The following is a 23,855-nucleotide window of genomic DNA, read 5'->3' on the forward strand; positions in this document are numbered from 1 at the left end:
CTACAGGCTAGAATTTAAAACGAAAGATACCATTTCAGATTTTAAAGTGAAAGATTCCAACTAGTTTCCTAGTTTTGCTGAGTGAGCTTTATGCCCCGGTTAGGGCTTGAATTAAGTAAGAATGTTAAAGTTTTCTGCGTTAATTCTGAATGGTCTAGCACATCTTCTTTGATGCAATATGAGGATGGAAAACTATTTTAGAATCATGGAGGAAAAGTTGATCTGCACCAGAAGTACTGCCCTACAGGGCTACCATGTGCCTACTCCCCCATCTCCCTCCACCTACCGCCCCATCGCAATGGATTATTGGCACTTGTTGAAGACCACTTTGCCCCAGGGGGTGAACCAGCCTCGGGCCAACACAGCAGCGCCCCTCTGCAGGCTGTGCAGGGAAAGGGGGTTTGGGCAGCAAAGGGTTCAAGGAAGCCTTGTTCCCTTTATCGCAAGTCTCGTGAGATTTAAGGGCAAAGCGACCCTTGGTGAACTTTAAAGAATTTATATCCAGTTTTCACAATCCAAATTTTTTAGCCTTTTGGTTCTAACGTACCCATTTTCCACCAAAATAGCTTCCATCAGAATTGAGATTCCTCTCCATGGGATAACAGCTGGACATGCTTAGTAAAAATCCGAGCAAAGACAAATCATTGCAAAAACTCCTGCAGCTTTCATCAATACCACTGTGATTTTACCCTCACTTTTTCCTTTTATAAATAAAAGCTTAGTCTTTTACTACAAGACTGTAAATTCTCCAGAATCTATGTTGCAGAGCAAAATCCTGTGTGGAAAAGTTAATAACTCTCTTCTTTTCAGGCCACTTACAAAAAGACGGGATGGGAGGCAGGGGAGAGGTGAGGGAGCAGCCAAGGGAGGGATGACCTGTCACAGTTCCCAGCCAGGAGAGGTGTACAAAGTCCCTCGGTCTTGCTTAAATCACTCTCCTCTTGCACCAGAACGGGCAAACACGCCTCTGCTAAGAAATACAGCGGGTCGGCGTGTGTCTGCTTCCCAACACCCCAACCAGGAGGGAGCAGCAAGGCAGGACAGGAGGAGGAGGGGGACAGTTTAACTCACACGCTGCTTTGCTGCTTGACTGCCCATCGCTGGATGAACCAGCAGGAGCACCTCGTTGTGGATGGCAAACGTTTGTGCTCAGTGCAAGACGCTGGGATGTCACCGACTGCGCTGCCTTATCCTCAGAGGTCACTGCTGCGTCACAAAACTGGGGGTGCATCGTTCCGAGGGAACTCGTGAGAATCAGATTTTATTTCTTTTGCGTGCTTTTGTATGAATAAGACAATTTGTCAGAGATAAGAATCCTCTGGTGGGTCTTCATCTGAAACCTGAATCCTCACCTCGTGGCATCCAAATCAGTTCACTGCAGAAATGAGTGTACCTGCATCCCCCAGGCGAGGGGAAGGTGCGAGGGCAGCTCTGTGTGGAGAAGTTGCTCACAGCAGCTCCAAACGTGCAGGATCTCAGCAAGCCCAAACCACATTTAATCCCTAAATCAGTGAGAGGTGAGTTTTACTCTTTCTTGATCAAATTTTTGTAACAGTGGAATAAAGACTCTCCAAGACAAATTCCACCCTTCTGGCACCCAAAAGTCTTCAAAAAGATTGTGAGCAAGCCACAAAACCTGCCCAACAGTAAGGACACACATCCTGATACTCAGAAGCCAAAGATCACATGCACAAGGATTTGAAGACGCTCAGCAGCTCTGAGCATTAGGGACAAAACGGTGCTGATGAACCAGACCCAGCATGTCATCTCCTGGTGCCTTACTGGGTCCATGGAGCTGGTGGAAGCAAATATCAATAAAACTGACTTTAGCTGTTTGCCAAATCAAAATCTGTTGGACAGTCCTAATAGCTGATTAATGTCAATGTGACATTTCCATAAAGTCACATTTTTAAGTAAATTTAACTGTTAAGCAGACAAGATACAGCTTGTTCCCAAGCATATCTATCATGCACAGCAGGATAATGTGGAGAGAAAAAAATAAGGATGAGTGAAAATGTAGGAGAACTGTTTCTGAAAAAATCATTGTCTTTCAGACATTAGACAACGTCTGAGCTCACATGAAGTACTTTGTGCTATAAATAAAATGTAATAGTATCAACACAGACAAGATTTAAAAGTCAAAACAGGTAGAACACAATTCACACATCACTGGCAAAATCTACAAAAAATACATCACACAAAAATACACCATTCTGTGGTAGCAGAAAAACATGCAGAAAAGGCAACTAAAAATTTCCTTCAATCTATCTGTTGCTTGCTGAAGTGGAAAAGTGTAGAATTGCTCAAAGGAGCTCGGGAGATGTGCAACCCAACAGCCTCCTATAAAACTTCAAGCATCCATTTAGGTGTCTTCAGATGGTTTTAGCTTTTTAGCAGAATTTTGTCCTGGCTTTAATAGCTTTTGACCGGTGGGCCGGGGAGCAACGAGGGATCACGGGTTGTGAAAGAAAAGCAAGTTTATGTCAAGGGCCACGTTCATTGTAAAGGGTCCACAACTCTATCGGAAAATTCACGCAGAGGGGAGTGTCTTAAAATTAAAAAAACCTATGGAAAGGCACTGTCTTAAAGAACAGAAGTCAGCAGAAATACCCTCTGGGTGTTCATCTAGTAGGAAAAACCTCCATGAAAAGGTCTGTGTTACTAATTTGCTAACCTCTGTTTCAAACAAGATGCAACACAAACCACAGACAAAGTACGACACTGAAAGAAAATTCTCATTAAAAATGCCTAAAGTGACGGGACTGGGAAAGGCCTCGTTAAGCTATGGCCGGGTCCAGCCTCTGACATCCACGTTGACACTGAGTATAAAACCATTTCATTATTGAATCATATCATTCATCTTACTGACGAAGTTCAGGGAGTTCATAGAGAAAGGCATCAGCTAACCCACACAAGCCCCTTTTTATCACCTTGAGCCTTCCACACAAATATTTTTCTTCCACCTTTCTTCCCAGGTCCTCGCGCTCCCAGCAAGCCCCAGCAAATAGAGACAAGCACAAGGCAAAGACGCCTCTCACACGAGCTCCAAGTGGCCCAGACCCGTGCCAGAGCACCGGCTGCTCTCCCTGCTACGCTGAAAACCGGCAACAAAGCCCGACGCGTGCCCGACAGTGGCCTTTTCATCTCCCAAGCTCGCCACGGCCGCTGCTACTCGTAGGGAGGCCTGACTTGCTCGCTGTCGGTACACTGTACGTTGGCACGACACAGGCAGTTTGCCAGTCGGCATGAAAAATGCTCCACAAAGATGCCCTTGTGTCAATACAGTGTATTTGCTTATTCCCTTTCTATTCACAATATTTGCTCTGAATGAATTAGCCAATTTACATCCTCCAGGGGATTCTTTGGTGTCTATAAGAGAGATTTTGGGGTGAGAATTTAGACTCATAGGGATATCACAGCCCCTCAGGCCCATGTTTCCCCCTGTCATTTACTCTTTTGGGGGTCAAAGACTACAGTCTGATTTATGTCATCTTCTTCGAGTTCTTCTGAAATCGTTTTTAAAAGGCATCCCTGTACACCTTTTGGGATTAGACTCTCCCTTTTCTGTATCCCACGGCTGAACATAACAACCTGCAAAGCTATTCTAGATCTCCCTAATATTTTAAAATTTTTTGTTAGTTATTTATTAATTTTTATAATTTTATTTATTTTTTTAATTAGTTTATGAACTTAACAAGACAGCATGTCTAATTCTAAGATTGTGGGAAACTCGGCACAAACATGGACACCTGAAGCAACTACATTCTTACACTGCCCCGAATTAAGTGAGCTGATCCAGGATTTAGGAAATTCTTAACAGGTTTGAGGGGCACAAGAAACCAATAGTCCTAGAAGAAAAGTAAGAAACGTGCCAGAATTTTGTACAGCCACCAATGTTATTAAAAGAGGAAAAAAAAAAAAAAAAAGAAAACTCACAAACTTTAATTTTGAAATATGCAGAAGTTTTATAATCCCATTTGAAAAGCCAGTTCATGCAACTTTGAATGCAGTTGAAATATTTTATAACTGTCCAGTTCAGATGCGAAAACAGAAAACAAAGTGTTTCATGAAGCAGCACAAAGGAAAGTTATGAGAAGTTCAAACAAGTTACTAAATTTTTATAGTTATTCTTATGACAATGCACCCGCTTCAGCTCACTGTAGTCCTTAAGAATTAGTGACCTCGTCCAGCCCAAAGCTCTCTTGGCAGCCAAGGCAGAGACACAGCACCCCAAGGAACACTTCTGCTCTAAGAGAGACCTTGACTTGCAATAAATTGTCCTCCAGAGGTGCCACCACCCCACTGATGGCAATGATGGGGCCAAGGTGACCAGCTGAAACAGCAGCTTCACCTTATTCCTGAATTCAGGGGAATGAAACTTCTTCCAAAAATGCTGTTACCTTCAGTTCTCAGACCACTAGTTTTCCAGACTTGTAACTGCAAAGTTAAAAATAAAAAGTGTGTATCGTTCTCAGAGTTTGCCCTTGTTTCAGATCCAAATAAAAGTCCTGGGGAAGAACAACTCCAGGCACCAGCATGTGCTGGGGGCCACTCAGCTGGAAAGCAGCACTGCAGAAAAGGACCTGGGGGTCCTGGTGGACACCAGGTTGAACACGAGGCAGCAACGTGTCCTTGCTGCGAAGAAGCTGAATGGTGTCCTGGGCTGCATTAGGCAAAGCATTGCCAGCAGGTCGAGGGAGGAGATCCTTCCCCTCTAATCAGCACTGGTGAGGCCACACTTGGAGTACTGGGCCCAGTGCTGAGCTCTTCGCAAGAGAGACATGGACATAGTGGAGATAGTCCAACGAAGGGCCACCAAGGTGATGAAGGGAGTGGAGCACCTCATGTACGAGGAAAGGCTGAGAGAGCTGGGACTGTTCAGCCTGGAGCAGAGAAGCCTCAGAGGGGATCTCATCAACGTGTATAAGCACCTGAAGGGAGGGTTCAAAGAGGATGGATCCAGGCTCTTTCCAGTGGTGCCCAGTGACAGGACCAGTGGCCACAAGCACAAACTGAAACACAGGCGGGTCCCTCTGAACATCAGGAGACACTTTTGGGCTGTGAGGGTGACCGAGCACTAGCACAGGGTGCCCAGGGAGGCGGTGGAAAGTCCCTCCTTGAAGATATTCAAAAGAACATCTAGACATGGTCCTTGGCAACTGGCTGTAGAAGGCCCAGCTTGAGCAGGGGGTTGTACCAGCTGAACACCAGGAGTCCCTTCCAACCTCAGCCAGCCTGTGATTCTGTGATCCCATTTGTGTCGCTGCTGCAGGACAGTGCCCTAAGTGAAAACTGGTCATGTTCTGGTTTATTTTTATCAAGCTACAAAGCATCATCATCCCTCCTTTATGATGCTGCACTCTTATGTCTCTTCCTTCCCCCGAATTATAATCTTGGCTTTGAAATTCAGGACAACATAAAAGCTGCTGCTCTGCCAAGCTGGCGAGCTGATGCCATCGATTCCGAGTGCTCCCAGTGACGCCCAGCAAGCGTGACAGCTGCTGGTCGGCAGCTGGGACAGCATCTGCAGGGCTCAGGTGGCTGCTAGGTTTATTCTTACCATCGGAAAATTCATCTCACCTGTCGATACCAGTTTGAAGCATGGAGTGCAGCAGCCTCTCAGACAGGGCTGTTAATGCTTATCATACCTGAGCAACCATTTTCTCCGACCCACGTATCTGTTGACTTAGACTGATCAGCGCAAAGCAGCTAAGCGTTAGATCCAATAAAGGAATTAAGATGAGATCCAAAATAGTACATAATTACCTAAAGTGCAGCATAGGAGGTTTTTAGGGTGAAATCCGGGAAAACAATACAAAATTCACCTAGCTGGTATGCTTTAGACAAAGAGGTCTGTGATTTCTAGAAAAAAATATCCACGGGCACCTGAAGCCACGACGCTGGCTGCACTAAGGCAGCAGTTAAGGCCAACACGGAGCTGTCAGTCAGCAAAGCCTGCCAGATGAGAACCAGAGAGCACTCCAAACTAGTAGGAGATTGGTTTAAGATAGGGAAAACGAAGTATTTATTGGCACAGCGGGGAGTGAGCCTCCCAGGCCTGCTGCCGTAGGGGGCTGGTGTGGCAGGTGAGACGAGCAGGTTCAAAGCAGGATTAGACAAAATTTGTGGGAGGGAAGGAAATGGCAAAGTCAACAGGGATGTCAGCTGTCACCCACTCGCAGCCCTTCTATGACAGCCACAAGAGCTGATGAGGGTGGAGAGGAATGGACCCCAGCCAGCCGTCGGGCTGGTGTGCTCGCCCAGTACAGCATCTCCTACTGGAACTACTCAGCTATGTGCAAGGCCCACTCCTTCTTCAAAGGCTGCTTACAATAAAATAACACGTCAATATCAAAATAAGTATTAATTAATTTGCATATAAATATCCCAGGCTCCAGCTCTCTACCCCATCAACTTTGTCCCTGGCCTTACTCCTATAAAAGCAAGAGGAGAGCAGTAATAAATTGTAGAGTAGTTACAAAGAGTAAAATTCTTACTGCTTTCTATAAGAACAGGAGAGAAAGTGATTTTCAAAGTGAAATAGATGCTGAATCTGTCTGCAAAAGGGCATGTCCAGGGCGGGTCTGGGTTCTCAGCGCTACCGATGACACGTCAGTGACAACAGCGCAAGCCAGGAACACAGCTCTGCTCTTGCGGCCCCACGCCGTGTGATCTGCCGTCACCCTTGGTAGTTTACCAGAGGATCTTTTCAAAACAAACATTTTAAAAGGTTTCAAAGCCACCAGGACGGGCACAGCGCAGCACACGCTCGGCGCCGAGCGATCGCGGCTCCTTCCAGCCCCCCGAGCCCCGGCGGAGGTCACGGACCATCTCGGACCCGCCGGCCAGCTGAGCCTGGCATATGGGCTCCCGGAGGCGCGGCGGATGCCAGGGCCACGCAGGGAGCGTGAGACGGGCAAAGAAAAGCCCGAGTCTCCCAAACGCCACGGGAGGCTCAGCAGACCTGGAGCCCTGCCTGAGGCTCCGGGGCAGCGCTGCGCAGTGGAGAACTAACACGAGCGGCACGCGCGTTAGACGTCAAGTAAGGAACCAGGAGACAAGACCAGGAAAATGTAAAAAAATGGGACATTTTAAAGGTTTTTCACCTTAAAAACTAGCTGATTGCTTCCAAGTATTCCAAGATGTTGCAGGACAGCTGTAACTCAGAGCCTAGTTTCAAGCCTATAGATGTATAAACCTGCAGAAAAATATCTAGAAAACAAATTCCCTTGTCAGAGCATCCCAATCTTTCCCCAAAAGTCTGTCACACCTGGATCCTCAAAACCAGGACCACAGTGAATGAACCAGTGACCACAATTATTCCGATTTCGTCTTCAATCACGTGCTTCCCAGGGAAGCCATAGCCCTATAGGTGTTTGAGCAAGCCCTGTTCCCCAGCCTTTCCTTAAAGCAAAGTCAGAACGGTTTGTAACCAACAACAAGTTTTGTGAACAGATCTTGGGAGGAAAATATAAATTATTCAAGAGAGGACCCGAACAAGTAATCCACATGTCTGTAAAACATTTATGTTATCGAGAAAGTTCCACACTGTGTTTATTGCCATGGCAAGGTCCACCAAGTATTACCCTGAAGACATCACTTAGTCACCTGCAGAAGGGATACATAGAACACTTCTCTTAAGCTAGAGAAACAGCTTCTCTGTTCAAATACCTTAATAAAGTTCAGCCAGGGCAAATTTCAGACTCAGCTCTGTCCTATCCGGTGCTGCACTATCTTTTGTGACAATTAAAATAATCCTTACCAGAAAGACGATAAACAGAATTAATCACATGCAGAAACAGCACTGATGTATGAATTTTTAAAGCAGGTTAAACGCTGGCAGGCAGTCCCCGCTTTTTCTTCAAATTCCCCATGAAAACCTATTTTTCCCATAGTGTCACAGAGCTAATCCAGCGCTAATAAATTACCTGTATGTGTCCTATCATGCTCTTAAAACAGTTCTTTATCTTGTAGGGTGTATATCCAGGAGATACACTTGTCTGTGGCAGCAAAGGGAAGCGAGTCCACGACTACCAGTGGATTTCAATGTCACAGACCTGCTCTGCCAGGGAAAGGGTTCAGCAATTTCCAAAGGGAAAAAATACTGAACACTGTCACCGTCGGGAATTACCTGCAATATCCCCCTGCTAGCGCGCTCCCTCTCCCCTGCCGTGAAAGCCCTGGGCTCTGCTCTCCTGAAAACACAGATGGGGTGGAGGGAACCCAGACTGATTCCCAAGCATTCATCTCCACAGAGCACACGGGCTCGGTAACACACGAGCATTTAGAATCAGGAAAGAAGAATCACAAACCCCGCGATGAGCTTACGCAGGCTGTTCCTGCCTCTTCTGGCTGCCTGGGGTCAGCCCAGGTCTCGGGGAAGAGCCAGGTGAAACAGAGTTCAGCCAGCCTTGCCCCGCACAGACCCCAATTCCTGCCTGTGCAGAGATGGTCACGGACAGCCGCATCAGGCATCCTGGGTTTCAAGGGAAAGACTTTAGGAAAATCTTGCATTGAAAGAGCTACTGACACAAGAAAAACAAGTAAAAGCTTGAACTCCACTCTATCCCAACCCATAAAGCCTTCCTCACCCAGCTCTGTTGGCCCTAAAATAAGGCATAACGGTACCTTGGAGAAGCGTATCATGGGGATGTGAAAGGTGCTCTCCTCAGTACAGGTCCTTCCCACACACAGGCCAGCCCTTTGCTTGGGGAAATAGATTGAAAAAAGGAAGCGCGTGAAGTGTAGCTGGAAAGAGTGTGGCAGCAGTCAGCTTGCTTACAGTTTGCCACTGGTGTTACTCAGGGGTGTTTATACAGAGACTTTCCTGAAGAGAGGGAGACCTTCAAGAAATTTTTTTTTTAAAAAGTATATTGGATTTAGTTCCTTCTCTTTTTCATTAACTGCTTTATATGGGGCTGAATTTGACATGTAAGAAACAGGCAGAGATTCATGGATTCTTCAGCTTGATGACCATCCAAGGGCATCTCTTTCAGAAATTTAAGCACAAAGTTTAGGGGCCAAATCCCCAAACTCCCCTCTGGATTTAAAGGCTTTAAGTAAGTCAATTAACTCTTTCCAATCTTTTTTTCACATATGCAAAATTGCTGTGTTTCCTAACCTGGATAAATTACATTATTCCTCCTTCAATCTACATTATGCAGTCTTTTCTCTGTGTATTTGTTCACCAAGCCTGTTGCTTGTTCCCTTCCCAGTTGCTGTGTGAATTCATTAACATGCAATTATTATTTTTTTTAATCCATAGATTAAAGAGGCTAAATGAGAGCAAAATATTATATCAGTATATCCTCCCAAAAACCACCCCCCACCCCTTATACGGGCACAGCACTATTCAAAATTTAGTTCAACTAAAACAAGAACAGAGCCCCCCTGCTCACTCCAGGACCACGGGTGACTCCCAAACGTGAAAAGATTTCAGTACTTTACACAGAACCAGTTTATATTACCCCTCCTCACTCGTCCCCCGAGCTTGCTGCACATTCTGCACTGTAATACGTGGGCAGAAGGAACCGGCAGCAAAGGAAAAGGAGAAGCTCTTGCCTGGAGCAAAACCTGGACGCTCCGAGTCAGGAGCCGCAGAGAGGCAGGAGCTCTAACACCACCGGCTGCCGCCTGCAGCTCCAAACTAGTTTCATCTCCAGCTGCCAAAACCAGCAAACCTCGGTGTTTAGGTTAAAAGCAACACTCATCGTCATTTACTCTGCAACAATTACACGTTCCCGGCGAGCTCTGCGGTCTGTACGTCCACGCCGGGCTGTCCCCAGGCCACCTCCAAAACCAGCCCCTCCGCCGTCGCACACCCCCAGGCTGCGAGCACAGCGCGCCCTGGCCACCAGCAGCCGGGGCGCAGGGGGGGACCAGGGACACCCACTACGCCGGCGTGCCCCAAACCTGCTCAGACGCTGCCTGCAAGCGGGGGGCCCAGGGGCAGGAGAGCAGCCGTGCCACTTGGCGGGACGCGGGACACGCGCCGCTGGCCGCAGCTCAGGAGCACGCAAGAGCTGGGGCCTTTTTTTTACCCAAAGCAACGCAGCCGGGGGGCAAAACGGGTCGTCTTTGTTCGCTGCAGTTGAGAGATTCACGATTGTTCGCCCTCACTGCGTGCACACCGCCTGCAAAGGCTGGCCGTGTAGGATGGGTTACATTCCCAGCATAGGGACTACATTCTGTGCATGAATTTGGCCACGCTCCTTAAACCCGCCGCGTCCAGGATGCTTTGCTTTTGTGTACCGCAGGGGTACACTGTTCATCCAAGCTTAGAAATACCTAAACACCCCAGCAAGAAACAAGCAACGCTTGAGAATGGATGAAATTTTTGCCATGGCATACAACCCTTCCCATTTCAGCAGCGTGCTTGATAGAAAAATCACACCCATGCTCAGCAAGACCATCGCTGTCTTGGTCAGGTTTTTTTAAGAGTGCAGCTGCTTCTCTGCAGTGCCAAAGGCTCATTTCACCACCACCGCGGTCCTGTCAAACCTGCCTGCGCAGTGTGGATGGAGACATGGCCGTAATAAAACCCACTTCACTGAGGACTCCAAGATGAATGTGAAAAACTAGCCTAAAACCACTGAAAAACTAGCCTAAAAACACAAGTCAAACATCCCAAGCAACAAGGGCACCAAAGCTGCCTGGCACCTGTCCTAGCTAATCTGACTACACTCAAAATTTAATCAAAAGTTTCTCACTCCACATTCTTGCCTCTGCGGTAACTAAAATAAATAAAGAAATACATCAAAACATAACGTTTATTTTAACTTAGCAGGTTGGCAGAGATGGAAAAAAAAAGAAGGAAGCTACATTTCAGTAGTGTCACTGGAAGTAAATCAAACCAAATCCTAAAGGCCTGATCCAAAGAAAACTTGGACTTTAAGCCATACCAAATTCTCCAAACAAACAGACAATATTCTGGATGAAATACAGATGCCTGTTGGCCTGCTGGTTTAAAAGAAGTAGGAAAAAACCCCAAACAAAACCAAAGAACCCCCCCCTTTCTGCTTGTATGCCTCAGGACTAAGTGTCTGGGAAGATCTGCTGGGCCCTTTTCACTGAGTAGGTGCTAGGGTTGGTACCTTCAGCCCTGCTGGGACGATGCTCGATGGAAAAATCCGTCGATGAAAAACAAGCTTCAAACCAGGACACGCATTAAAGCCTTTTTCCTACAAAATTTTGGGGGAAAGGCCATCCATTTGAAATTTCACCCAGGACTTTCTTTAATTCCCTTTGAATTTTCTATTTCATTTTATTTGCTTCCTATTAAGCTTTTTAATCAGAAGCCTCTGAAGTCAGCTGGAGAGCTTTTCTTTGCCTGAACCCTTCGCACTACGGCGTGTTAGCTGCTCGCCGTCGCCATCGGGGTGCGGAGGGCTTGATTCCCAGCCAGCTGCCTGGAACAGGCAGGGTGAGTCTGGTTTTGGGAGGAGGCTGCCCTCTTTTCTTTTGTGTTTGGATTGTTTGTTTTCCATTAGAGGGTACGAAATACCCCTTTTGGATTGCTGAATTGGAAATAGTTCTTAACCCTTAGGGTTTTTTCCTCAATACAGCTAGAGTGGACGTGCACGACGCGCAACAACCTGCGTGATGGTTGTTTCAACCCTTGCTTTGGGCTGAAACACTGTGGACAGAAGGAGCAAGGAAGGAGGGAACTTCCACATCAGCTTGTACGGAGGTTAGCACGACACAGTGAGACATGACATTTGCTCTGCACGGAAACACCCTTTTCCTGTAGCCAATTCTATCCTATAACAAAGAGGGATTGTGCGCGGCGAGTCGTGTATAGAAGTTCGAGCACAGCAGCTGACAGACAAAGTGTTCTCCATCAGCAGTTGACCTTATCACACTTACCTTGTGTCCTGCTCACCAAGTTCTTCCTCCTACTGAGAGCCTTAAAACAAGCCAGGCAATGAATGCACAAGAACGCTTTGCTCCAAAGCTGCAGGTTGTTCAAAACATTCTCTACATAAAACCACGAGGGGAAGGACAAGGTAGGCCAGCGGCCCTTCTGCTTCATTACTTCCAAGCACATACCATACTGCTGCCAGAGCTTTCACAGGCCAACAGACCACAAGCAAGAACCAAACCCCCACGATAACACTAACCCTTCTACCCCCTTGTCCAGCCACTTCTCCACACCTCCTTCCTGGATGTCCCCATCCCAGCACGTCAGGACATCTACAGCCAAACAAGCGCCCCGTCAGCTTGCCCTACTTGTACGACACTGCGAAGCACCTAACGCAGTCAAGGCAGCGAGAGATAAAAAAATTGAACTACCAATCAAACTAATACATTATTTCTAGGCTAAAAAATAATATTGTGAATGCGTCACTGATAACTGAAGGTTTTCCAGACTAGGATATCTAGGATCTCATGCTGCTCATCCTCTGTGAAAATATGAATCTCCCTTTCACTTGCATTTTCCAGTCCCTGCATGGATGCACAGGACCTAAGTGGGTTTTACTTAAAACAAAGACAATTGACGAAAGACAGCAGTGTCTCGCTCATCGTTAATCACATACTCAGTGTCTTGGAAGATGGAAAAAACATTCCTCTGGTAAATCCACCTTTAAAAACCAAACAGAGGCTGTGAAGGAACATCAGAGTCAATCCCAGGGAGCCTGATGAGGTGATGCCATCAGACACAAGTTGGAATCTGCATCCCAAAACAGGGGCAATTTGAATTTTAGCAGGGACAATCCACTCCCCATCGGTAGGAACAACTTACGAATAATTAACTCGAAAAATATTATTTTCTATTGAGCTACCTCTGGTATCTAGAAGCCACCATCCACAGGCTGTATCTATGTTAATTTGTTATGCTTTAACTCTTTAAACTCAAATTGATTTCCATAAAAATACTGCATGCTCAAAAAGCCACAAAACTTATCTTTATTGAGTAAACGATTTTAAGAAGACCAGCTGAACTATTCATGGGTTTCACCAGGCCTTTCCATTGTCACCACTTAGCAAACAGAGATTTTATTTATTTATTTTTAAAGTTCAAATCACACTTTCCAAATGAGGAAAGCAATGTATTTGCCTGAAAAACCCAGAGTCACAAGCTTCTTGAAACAATTTTTTCTTATTCAGAAGGAGCAGCCAAAGAGAACCAAGAGAGGCCTGAATATCAAATCAAGCATAACACAAAGGAAAAAGGAAAATAAAAATAAAAACAAAACAGAAAAACACAGTGCTGGCCCAGAGCACTCCAGCTTGTGTTACACACAAGGCCAGCATAGGAGAACACACACCAGGCGTCACAATTCAGAGAAAAATCACAAAGACCCATCAGGTATGGTCTTCTGGCTTTCTCCACTCACACAGGCAGGGATTTCAGACTCCAAAGAAGCCTTTGAACAGCCCCAGGGGCAATGGGAAATAAAAATCATCCAGAAAGACAGCTGGGAAACATGGCAAGAGAAAGAATCAGCCCATTTCAGGAGGACTCATTTCCATAAGATAAACAGGGACTATCAAAGGATGCATCAGAGGACCTTGTTCAGCCACCTGAGGGATCGGAGGCTCACAGAAGGTGGAAGAAATGTTTATCAGGCACAGTGCTCGTGGCAACGCAGTCAGGGAGCAACAAAACTTGCACAGGACACCATAAAGACGAGCAAGAAGTAAAATCAACACCGCAAAACATTTTGGAGAGGATATTCGTTATGGTTCCACTGTGCAGACAGGTGAGCTCTGCACCGAGCATCAGCACTAGCGGCGGCGGTGCCACCGCAGGAACGGGGCTCTTGGGAACACCTCGAGGCAGACCCGGAGGGGCAAGTCGCGTATTGGCTTCGGAGATGTCGGTCCTAGAGAAGTTGGAGGGCCAGGGTGGCTTTTTTCTGGCACCCGTCAAGAAGTGCTATTTAGAGAAGGACAAAGGACTACATTGTCCTCGCCAAAGGGGAGCAGATGGGCAGCAACAACACGCAACAGGCCTTGGGAGATCTGCACTGAGGAGGAGGCCATCTGTGCTCTACCGTCCCAAAACACACCTCCAAGCCCTCTAGAGCTGCGCTGATATATTGTGAGGGTCATAGGGGGGAAAAAAAAGTAGAGGAAGGCGCAAGGCATAGGGCCCACTGAAAATTCCTGTCTGAAGCAGGGCTGCTCAGGTCAGTCATAACCCTACCCAACACTCAGGGATGGAAATGAAGGGATAGGAGAAAAAAAATAAGGGGAGCCCAGAACAGTCTCTCTGGTTACGGCTAGGGACTGAATGGAACTGCCAGATGAAAAGCTAATGCCAGTGTTTGTAGGGTTAATTAGCACTCGTGTTACCAAAGCATCAGAGATTCCAGGCAGGATAGCTCTCACAATGATGTTCCCAAAAAGACAGAGAACCCATTGCTTTGGGTTGAACGGCGATTGAAACACTGTGGACAAAAGGAGCAAGGCAGCAGGGAACTTCCACATCAGCTTGTACTGAGGTCAGCACGACGGAGAAGAAATACACCGGGTGGGAAGAGACAGACATGACCCAGTGCATCAACGGGAGTGAGAGACACCCTGAGACTGCAGAGTTCTGAGGATACAACACAGCTGGGGCAAACCCACGACGGCGAATTCACCTCCCGCACAAACCAACGTATCGAAAGATCTGCCTGAGGACGCAGAGAGCCTGAAGCAACAGCACCAATCGCAGTATTCGTGCCATTCCTTTTCTATGTTCCCGCTGTGGAACTCGCTGAAGCCCGGTCCTCAGCAAAGCTGCTCCTCTTCACTGGTGCCCGAAGGACCTGCCCAGAACCGCCTCTCGCTCGGCAGCTCTTCTCATGGGGGTTTGATGGAGGAAGCGCTCCTCTTGCCACAGGGGCTCCACGAAGACTCAGACCTACCCTTCAGGAGCACGCGTACACCAGACCGGCCCAAGGAGCGGGAGATACGTTGCTGAACTTCACACGAAGCGCTTTCGTTTCTGCGGCACGCACGGTAAGGGAGGTCTGCAAAGTTACTGCCTATCTGCTGACTAGAAGGAATTTGTGGACCACCTACACAGATGAAAGTCAAAAACTGCTGAAAACAATCGCTAATTTAACAACAAACATTTTCATCTATGGATCAGCAACATGTGTGTGTTTGGAAAATGGGTAAAGAGCGGCAGACTTCTTGGTAGGGGATAAAATTAATCTTATGGCAGAATTTTGTCCATTCAATTTACTCCTTTGAATACAGATGCAGTCAATTAACTGTACGTAAAAATCCTATTTAGGCTCTACTTGCACAAAAAAAAAATGAGAACTGTCTGTCAGGGAACCTGGAAGTATCAACAGACAGGAAAAATAAATGGTTACACACAATTTAGGTATTGAACAGCTTACTGGAGTTTACATCTCCTGTCTTCCCACAGAACTGTATTAAATGCAATAACCTATATGCTAGAGGGTATCTGACAGAGTTGTGAAACCAACTGTATACATTGCAATGTATCAGCAGAACACCCATAATACAGATGCGGAGATTTAATGAGAAAGGACTGAATAAAATTTAAAGAAGTGACTGTGAAGGCGTTTCCCATCCTGAGCACTCAGGATTTTCTAAAACACAGTCTTCAAAGAAAAAACAGCGAGCCTCGCAAACATAAAATACTAACCCCAGTTTAGTCCTGATTTAACTTTGCTGGTTGTAAAAAAAAAAATATGTAGTTATACCAGGCTGAAATTTAGCCTACTATTCCTTTGGGCTGTTTCCTATTCACCCCAATTATTACCTTGAACAAAGGTTGAAAGCCTTATGTAGGCAGAGGTGGCAAATTCCTAAGAAATAAAAACCTTATTTAATAGCTTCCTAATGATAAAAGAATGAGGAGAGAAATACAAGAAATTTAGACTAAAGAAACTGTATTTTAAGCAGAACAAACATCACCCAGAGTTGTCTTCCATGTTACCACCAGCTCTTTAAAGGCCCAATCCAGCACTGTGACGGTGGCAAGAAAGGCTGTCATTAACTTCAGTGGGACCAAGAATAGAGTCTAGAATTGAACAATACCCCCAAAACCGCTCTCAAGAGGTCCTGTGAAGGTGTGTCTGCTTCTGAACACAAACCTCTGTGATGCCAAACACTCCAAAGGAGAGCTGGGAGCTCCTGAGGGCATGGTCGTCTCAGTGGGTAAGAAAATGGGAGCAACATGCACGTGGTAACTGCTGTCAGCTGCAGAAAGTCAGTGGCCAAGGCACCGGAGGCGACCAGGAGGGAAACTCAAGTCAGGGTCAGCCACATGTTGCACAACCCGAGCAAGAAAGCGGTGCTGAGAGCTTGGTGTTAAAGCATCACTAGACATCCACATCCCACACTGTGTCTGGAAAGAGTCATTGTTGTACACTCTGCCCCCTAAGACGCTCGCAAAGTACGGTACAAAATATCTTTAATCGAGAAGAAAACAAAGTTGACAGCTTAATTACGATACAGAATCAATTTTAACGGCTCTTTAAGGATACATCCCACATACACAATGTAGGTATTCTGTGAGTTGTTGTGGCATGATAAAATGATTAGGAGAATACATGGGTTTTTTTCTGGGCTTTTATGTAGTCTTCTGCTCTGCAACTGCCAGATAGTAACACTAGTAAGAGATTTATTTATTCAGGAAAAAAAAAAAGCCAGAAGCAAAAGCATTTGCCATAATCCCCCCTTTTTCCTCTGCAGACACCTTAGCATCTCTCTCAAAGAGGGCAAAATTTCAAAGTGTTCCTGCAATCAAAGAGAAAGGCTTGAATTTCAGAAGTCAGGGCAGGCAGGGTGGCAGTGCTGTTAGAAAGCGATGAATTAACCGGCCGAGGGGAGCGGCAGGACCCTGGCCAAGCATCCCGCCGCCTGGCACGAACCGCAGAGCCACGCACCCGCTGCGGGGAGGAAAATCCTCGGTTCTCCCAGTGGAAACCCAGACGTTTATCTTCACCTTCCAGCGGCTGAAGTCCACCACACAAGCCTAACCCTGACGTGTCAAACACGCTCCTTGACCCACATCTTGTTTCGGATTCGTGAGCCCAAGTTACACGGGGGCCGTTCCCTTTACCTGACGCCAGAGACTCTGCTAGAGCAACCTCTCTCCTGGGGACAGTCACCAAATTTCAGCCAAGCAGCTTTCAGCAGCTCTGGCCAGAAGTACAAAAAGGAAAATGATAATAATATGTTTATGCCAGCTTAAAAATATGAAATTCTATTTAAAAAAAAAAAAAAAAGGAAAGAAAAGCCAGAACACAAATGTCTAACATACCAAAAAGCAGCAGTTAATTAGTTAATTATTCTGTCCTGGCCCCAGGTGGTCTTTTATATAAAATACCTGGGCCCTTCCTGCTAACACGTACCCAGGACTCCGGTTTTACGCAGTTCGCAGAAATGGCAGGGCAGAACCAACGTGCCGCTGTCACCCCGGCGCCCAGCGAACGGCAGGGAGCGTGTGGGGTCGAAGCACAGCACGGGCACCAAATGCAGACACCCGCCCGTTCTGCAACGAACAGAAAACTGCCTGACCAGGATCAAAAAGAGAACAAGCAAAAAAAAAAAAAAACACCCAAAACCCAAAAAACACCTAGAAAAACCCAGTGGCTCAGATTTTTCCTATTGTTTTGCAACAGCCAAGCACTTCACATGGCTGCTTCCCCCCCTCTCATTGTTAAAGCTTGGGTTCTGTCTCAGAAAGATCATGGTTATTTCCTCTTTTCAACAAGGAACAAAATCCTGTTCATTTGTGTGGAAAATCTGGCATTTATTAATATAAATGGAATATTTTTCCTCGATTGATGCCATTAAGACATCTAATTCCGCTTGCTGCAATGATCAGGAGAACAGCAGTGTTTCTGTTTGGGGTAGATTTGCCTGACTTCAGCTATCTCAAAAACAAAGGTCACAACCAGTTGTGCGTTCCCTGGGCGGTTGGTGGGGAAATGGAAAGGGATCCTTCCTGTCTGAGATAGGGGTCTGAGACAGATGGGCTGATTCACTCGCCGGCAGCTCCTGCTTCTGGGAGTTTTGAACAGGTGCCCAGCTCTCAGAGCATTAAATTAGGTAAAATTAATTCCCTTCTGAAGTTAAAAACCAAAAACAAACAAACAAACAAAAACCCAAAAAATAAACAGTAGTACGAAAATTGCTAAACTACAAGTAGGTTATTAAGCCCTAGGACTGCGTAAAATCCCTCCTTGGTTTGTAGCGCCTTCTCCTTTGGAAAGACCACCCATAGCCAGGGAGGTAAAGGACGGACCTTCATGTTCCTCATTCCCAAAACCCAGGCTGCTTTTGGGACACCACAGTCCCTGACAACACTGCATACAGACTGGTTCTCCTCCTGCTTGCCCTCCCATGTAGATTTGTAGGAGTACCAACAGCAGAGGAGGAAACCTGGAGACTACTGGGCTTGCCTCTTACCCTACTGGGTGCTGGCATGTCAAAGATCATCTATAAGCCACTGGTCTAACATTTGCCCAAGGAAAAAAAAAACAAACAAAATAATTTCATTTTTTTCCACATGATAGGACACCCAACCTTGCAACTCATGAACTTCATGTATGCCTTGAAGGTGCCCCGTTAGCTGGAGAACGGCACAGTCCCTAGCCCCTCCATGAGACATGGTCTGCAGGACCCCTGGCAATGTTCTGGCCAAAACGAGCCGAAAGAGAGCGATTTCGGGCAGGGAACACCCAGCCCCTTCCACACCCCCTTAAAGCCTGAAGTGGATTTGCTCTACTCCCTTTTTTTTCTCTTAGAGACTGAAGGAACATCTTCAGAGAGACCTACCAACCCACTTAAGTGCCTTTCAAAACACTCCTCCTCCTCCTTTATGTCCTACTGCCGCCATCAGGAGCCTTTCCTGGAGGTAGCTATGCTGAGACATTACCACACAGTGTCACACAAGTAACACCACACTTACTTTGCTCTCTGCTTGCTTTTCTTCTTTGCAGGTTTCACACCCACTTGAACATTTGGTCCACTGAATAGGAAGGAAGGACCGAAATCATGCCCAGACACAAACCCATCAAGGGAGAGGAAAAAAAAAAAACAAAAAAAAAAACCAAAAAAGGCAAACAGTGACTATTCCTCAGCTGAAAAAATTTCTTCCTCTGTTGGCTGGTTTTTCAAGTCTACAAGTTTGAGCCATGGAGTAATTTTGCAGTTTCAGTGTGTATATTAAACAAGGAAATAGCTTGCTCTTTAAGTCCCTGCTCTATTCAAATGAACTGAGGATGCGATAAACAGCACTTTTTGGAAAAGCAACACAAGGTGCAGGGCAGCAAAATCAAAGTGGGAGGTGGCTGAACAGACCTAAACCTCAGACCATCTCATCATTGTTTGCAATATTTTATACTGCAAGTGGGGTTTTTTCCCCAGTTGCTGGCTAGCGTCACTGAACAGGAACACTCAGCTCACCAGTTAGGGGAAATCTTGAAAACTAGCCACAGCCTGTAGCCTCATACATCCCCGTCGTTAGAAAAGCGTACGCACACAGAACAAACACAAAGCCTCTCCTCCAGAGACCGGGCAGCCTAAAAAGCAGATTCACCAGCCTGCTCCGGCCAAGGCGCGCTATCCCAGCGACACAATGGAGCTATAAAACCAGCCAGGCTTGTAATTGCTTTGCATCACAAATATCCAGAGCAGCCAGACCACACTGGTGAACCGGGCTGTAATGCAGCGGGAGCAAGAGCAATGCAAGTGCAGAGTACATGTGGGTTACGGTATTAGGAGAGGATGGTTATGCTGTGATGCTCTCTGCGCACCGAGGTGGCTCAATGAATTCATTACCCCAGATTCTTTCAATTTTATTTTCCTACACACCACCAGAGAAGCATGGTTTAAGGGGGCTCTGAATGAACACTGCGAAATTCAGGAGAGGCCCTAAATTATAGGGAGAAGCATACCAAAAAGTCCTGATTCAGAAGAGATAAAAAGAATTCACGAAGAAGGTATTAAAATCACTCTGGCAGACAGAAGAAGGAAGCACAGATACATCCTGCCATCTTTTTTTTTTTTTTTTTTTTAATTTAAAGATTGGTCACAAACTGCACCATCTTTCCAAATGACATCGAACCAGAGATCAGGAGCCTCAAAGAGCCCTCACTGCAATCAGACTGTAAAATCCAGCACCACGAGCAGGCTGACAACAATGTTTTCTCTTTAAATTCCTGCTTGGAATCTCAGTAGGAAAATATTAACTTCGATTCGACTTCCATAGCACAACAGCATCCGCGTTTCAGAAGCAGATACACCACCACGTAAACGCTGCTGGCCCTGAGGAGCGCCAGCAAACCGGGCAAACGACAGCCACGGGAGATGCTCAGGCGCGCCAAGCGGTGCTGTGAGGGAGGAGAGGCTCAGGATGGACCAGGGACCCCTCCCTGCCAGCTGCCTCCATCTTCTCTACTTTCAAAACTCATCTTTCAGTAGGAGCGCCGTGGGCTCGCGTGGCGGTTTGTTTGGGAGCTTAATTGGGCGCCTTCTCACCGGACGAGCCGAGAGCGGCCGAGGGTGCTCCTCTGGCCTCCGTGCCCCGGGTGAGCGGGTCCTCCCGCAGCTCGGCGGCCGGCAATTTGGTTACTTAATCAGATGCAGAGCGATTCGGTGGCGGTGGCGGCGAGGTTTCTATTCCCAGCGAGCAGACAGCAATTAAACGGCCTGACCCACACACCCTCAATTACAGCCGAGCTGCACCAGGGTCTGTTTACCAGGCCAGTTAACCCGCAATTACAGATCCTTCCACTGAGGCCTCAAACCAGCCAACTTCTTCAAAAATATTTTATTTTCTAGTGAAAATAAAACAAGCACGTTCTGTTACTATCTCAGTTTGTTTATTAAAGGCCTGTTGCCAAGTTGAGGGCACCTTTCTCAATATTTTGACCAAGCCCTATTATATCACCTGTTCTTACTTAATTTTAACCTCCCGCAAGCATTTTACTCCTGTACTGGGGTACTACAGTGCTGTAAGACCGGCCATTCATGGGTCACATTGAGAAACCTCCCAGGACAACACAGAGAACAGAAAATGATGTGGGAATTTGAGCAACGCTCCAGCATCATCAGGCTGTTGAGAGCCACACTTATTTTCCAAAGCTCCAGGCAGCTTGAGGTCAAATGCTGCCCCTCCTACGACCACCAACATAAACCACAGAGCTCTGAGCAGCTGGGGTGAGGAGTATAGAAATATTTTTTCCCCATTCAGCCAGAAATAAGGTGTGATGAGCTTCAAGGCGCAAAGCATTTCTCAGCCACTCAGCTGACAGCCATGAGGAATGCTGTCCCAGAAGGGGCTTTCCTTCAAAGTTGCACATATGCCCCAAGATGGGTTTAAAAGTTGCATTTTTGTCAAGTCAAGCGCACAAACATCCAATTGCATTGTTTCCAGACATACTGCTGGTGCAGTGCCATCCATCGACAGGATGGAAACGGGGTTTTCAGAAGCGTTTTCGACTGACAAGCCATGAGCTGACGCTGCAGACGACACACACGGAGTCCTAGGGAGACCAGGAAAGTCACGCCAAGCACTCCTGGCTTTCTGACACCATGCAGGAATACTTTTCATTATGCAAGAAGTGGTCTGCCGGCACAAGGTTTCGCACCGGGCAGTTAATAGGAAGGAATGACTGACACAGGCACTCAGTATTTCACACACATTTCTCCACACTGAGTTGAAATGTAACATGTTGACATTTTGGAACTGTGAAATTGTCACAAAAATTGCTGATAACGTTAAAACAAGAAATGCTATAGCATTAGCCAGCCAAACGCATTATTTCCGCTAAAAAAAGTAAGTGTCAAAATTAAGCCCATTTAGCCGTCAGCTGCAAAGCTTCCATTAAGCCTCAATATTTCCCCACCATGGCAGGCAGAGCGCCAGGAAGATCAACAGATATTAGCCAGGCAGGCAGGCACACGAACATCCCGATGTCAAACAACGTGCCTGCAAAGGAACAGATGTGGAGACTGAAAATCCACGGCAACCCGGCAGTCAGGCTGCAAGGGGATGCCAAAGGCCGCGCACAACAGGCAGGGGCAAGCCCAAGGAAGGTCAAGCGGTCCTCCCCTCCGTTCCCTAGAGGACCTCTTTTTCCCCCAAAATGTACTTTCACATGTTACATCACGCATTGTCTTCCTGGCAGCTTGTTGCTGGAGGAAAGCCCCTCGGTGACTGTCACGGAAAGAGACGTGCCTGGAGCGGCTGAGCAGCAGCATGGGATTTAGTACGGCTCAGCCCACAGCCAGGCAAGCTACGTCCTCTAGCTGGATGTTATCACTTGGGGTTTTTTATTATTATTATTTTTTAAAATAAGAAATAGCTCTTTACTGCAGACTTAGGGTAGGGCATCCCACCTATCATCACCCATTCATGGAGCTACACAAGGTTCCCTCACCCTGGGTCTCTGCTCCTTCATCAGGGAAGATTATATTCACCCACAGTTTGTGATCCACTTGGAGATCAATAGGCAAAAAGTGCAATTTCTGCTGTTACTTTTATTAAAGGAAGGCAATGGGACAAACCACTGTAATTATACGACATTCCCGAGCAAAACTCTAAAACAATGCAGCTTTCAGTGACGCTGTGAGAGGGTTTGGTGCTATTAGCATAAAGCAGCATAGAAGAATTTTATCTCTCTCCTATCTGTGTGCATAACCGTGTCCCATCAGATGTGCATGGGTATAACTAAAGATACCTAAGAGTGAAAATCCAAACAAGAAGTTTGACTAACACTTAGAGAGGGCATCAAGAAGACTGAGAGAGCAAAATCTAATGGTTTCTAAATAAATCTATTCTGCCAGCGTGCTGCTAGTGCCTTTTTCTACACCCGCTCCACACACACACAAACGCATTCACAAATGCACTGCCACAAAACTAACTGTACAATGACTCAATGCCAAAGAAAAAAGAAAAGCGCCTTTTATTCATGGCATCTCACATCAATGGCTACTTTATATTAAAATCAAGGCACATGCTTTCCAAACTTAAAAGCTGCAGTGGGGGGAGAGGGGGAAAAAAAAAAGTCTTCCTCCTCTGCCATTAACACTTTTATAACCACTGCTGTGAGCTGGACCCACCTGCAGCAGAGGGGCAGGCGAGGGAGGGCTCAACTTCACAGGCTGCCTGCAAAGGAGCACACTCTGATAGCTCGTTAGCACATGATCAGGGGAAAGCCCTTCCCCAACACAGTCACCCCAGAAGGGAAAGGAAGGAATTCATGACACACGTTCAATGAGAAGTGCAGTCACTAGGATTCGCCCTTCCTGCGACCACTACTCCAAAAATGTCATGAATGGCCCAAAATTCTAGCGGCCACGTTCTCGGAGGAGCATTGGATGACTTGGCAGCTAAAAGCGCACCTCAAGACAGACAAAACTGCAGCCACTGACCTCACAGAAGAGGTTTAAGCACGTGAAAACCTCATTTATTGAACAAAGCAGCTACAGTGCCCCTAAGTAATTTAAAGTAGGGAGTTCATTTTACCTTGGCATAACTATTATTTGCTGGTTTACCACTTTTGGGATGCAAACAGATACCCTCATAAGGCAGGGATATGGTTACAGCCCGCACTAGGTACTTTTTGTTACTTCGAGGCGTTTTGGTGGAGGGAGCTCTCGTGCCTTTACAGGCTTCCCTGCGCGGCACAGGGATGCGCCGGCAGCTCGGCCTTAGCAGCAGAGGCAGCCTCAAACCAGCGAGCTGGAAAGCTGGCCCCTGACAGCCCGTGGTCTCGATCCCTCAGCACCGCTCACAAAACTAAGGGCTAGATGGCATTGCAGCTTTTCCCCCTAGGTTACAGAGTCTAAAGATACTGTAGGAGGGGCGAAGAAAAGAGTGGGCATAAATGGGAATATACAAGCCTTAAGCTGGAGATAAAGAAGCAAACCTC

Source organism: Leptosomus discolor, chromosome Z, assembly GCF_034619465.1.
Source record: "Leptosomus discolor isolate bLepDis1 chromosome Z, bLepDis1.hap2, whole genome shotgun sequence".
Taxonomy (NCBI): Eukaryota; Metazoa; Chordata; class Aves; order Leptosomiformes; family Leptosomidae; genus Leptosomus; species Leptosomus discolor.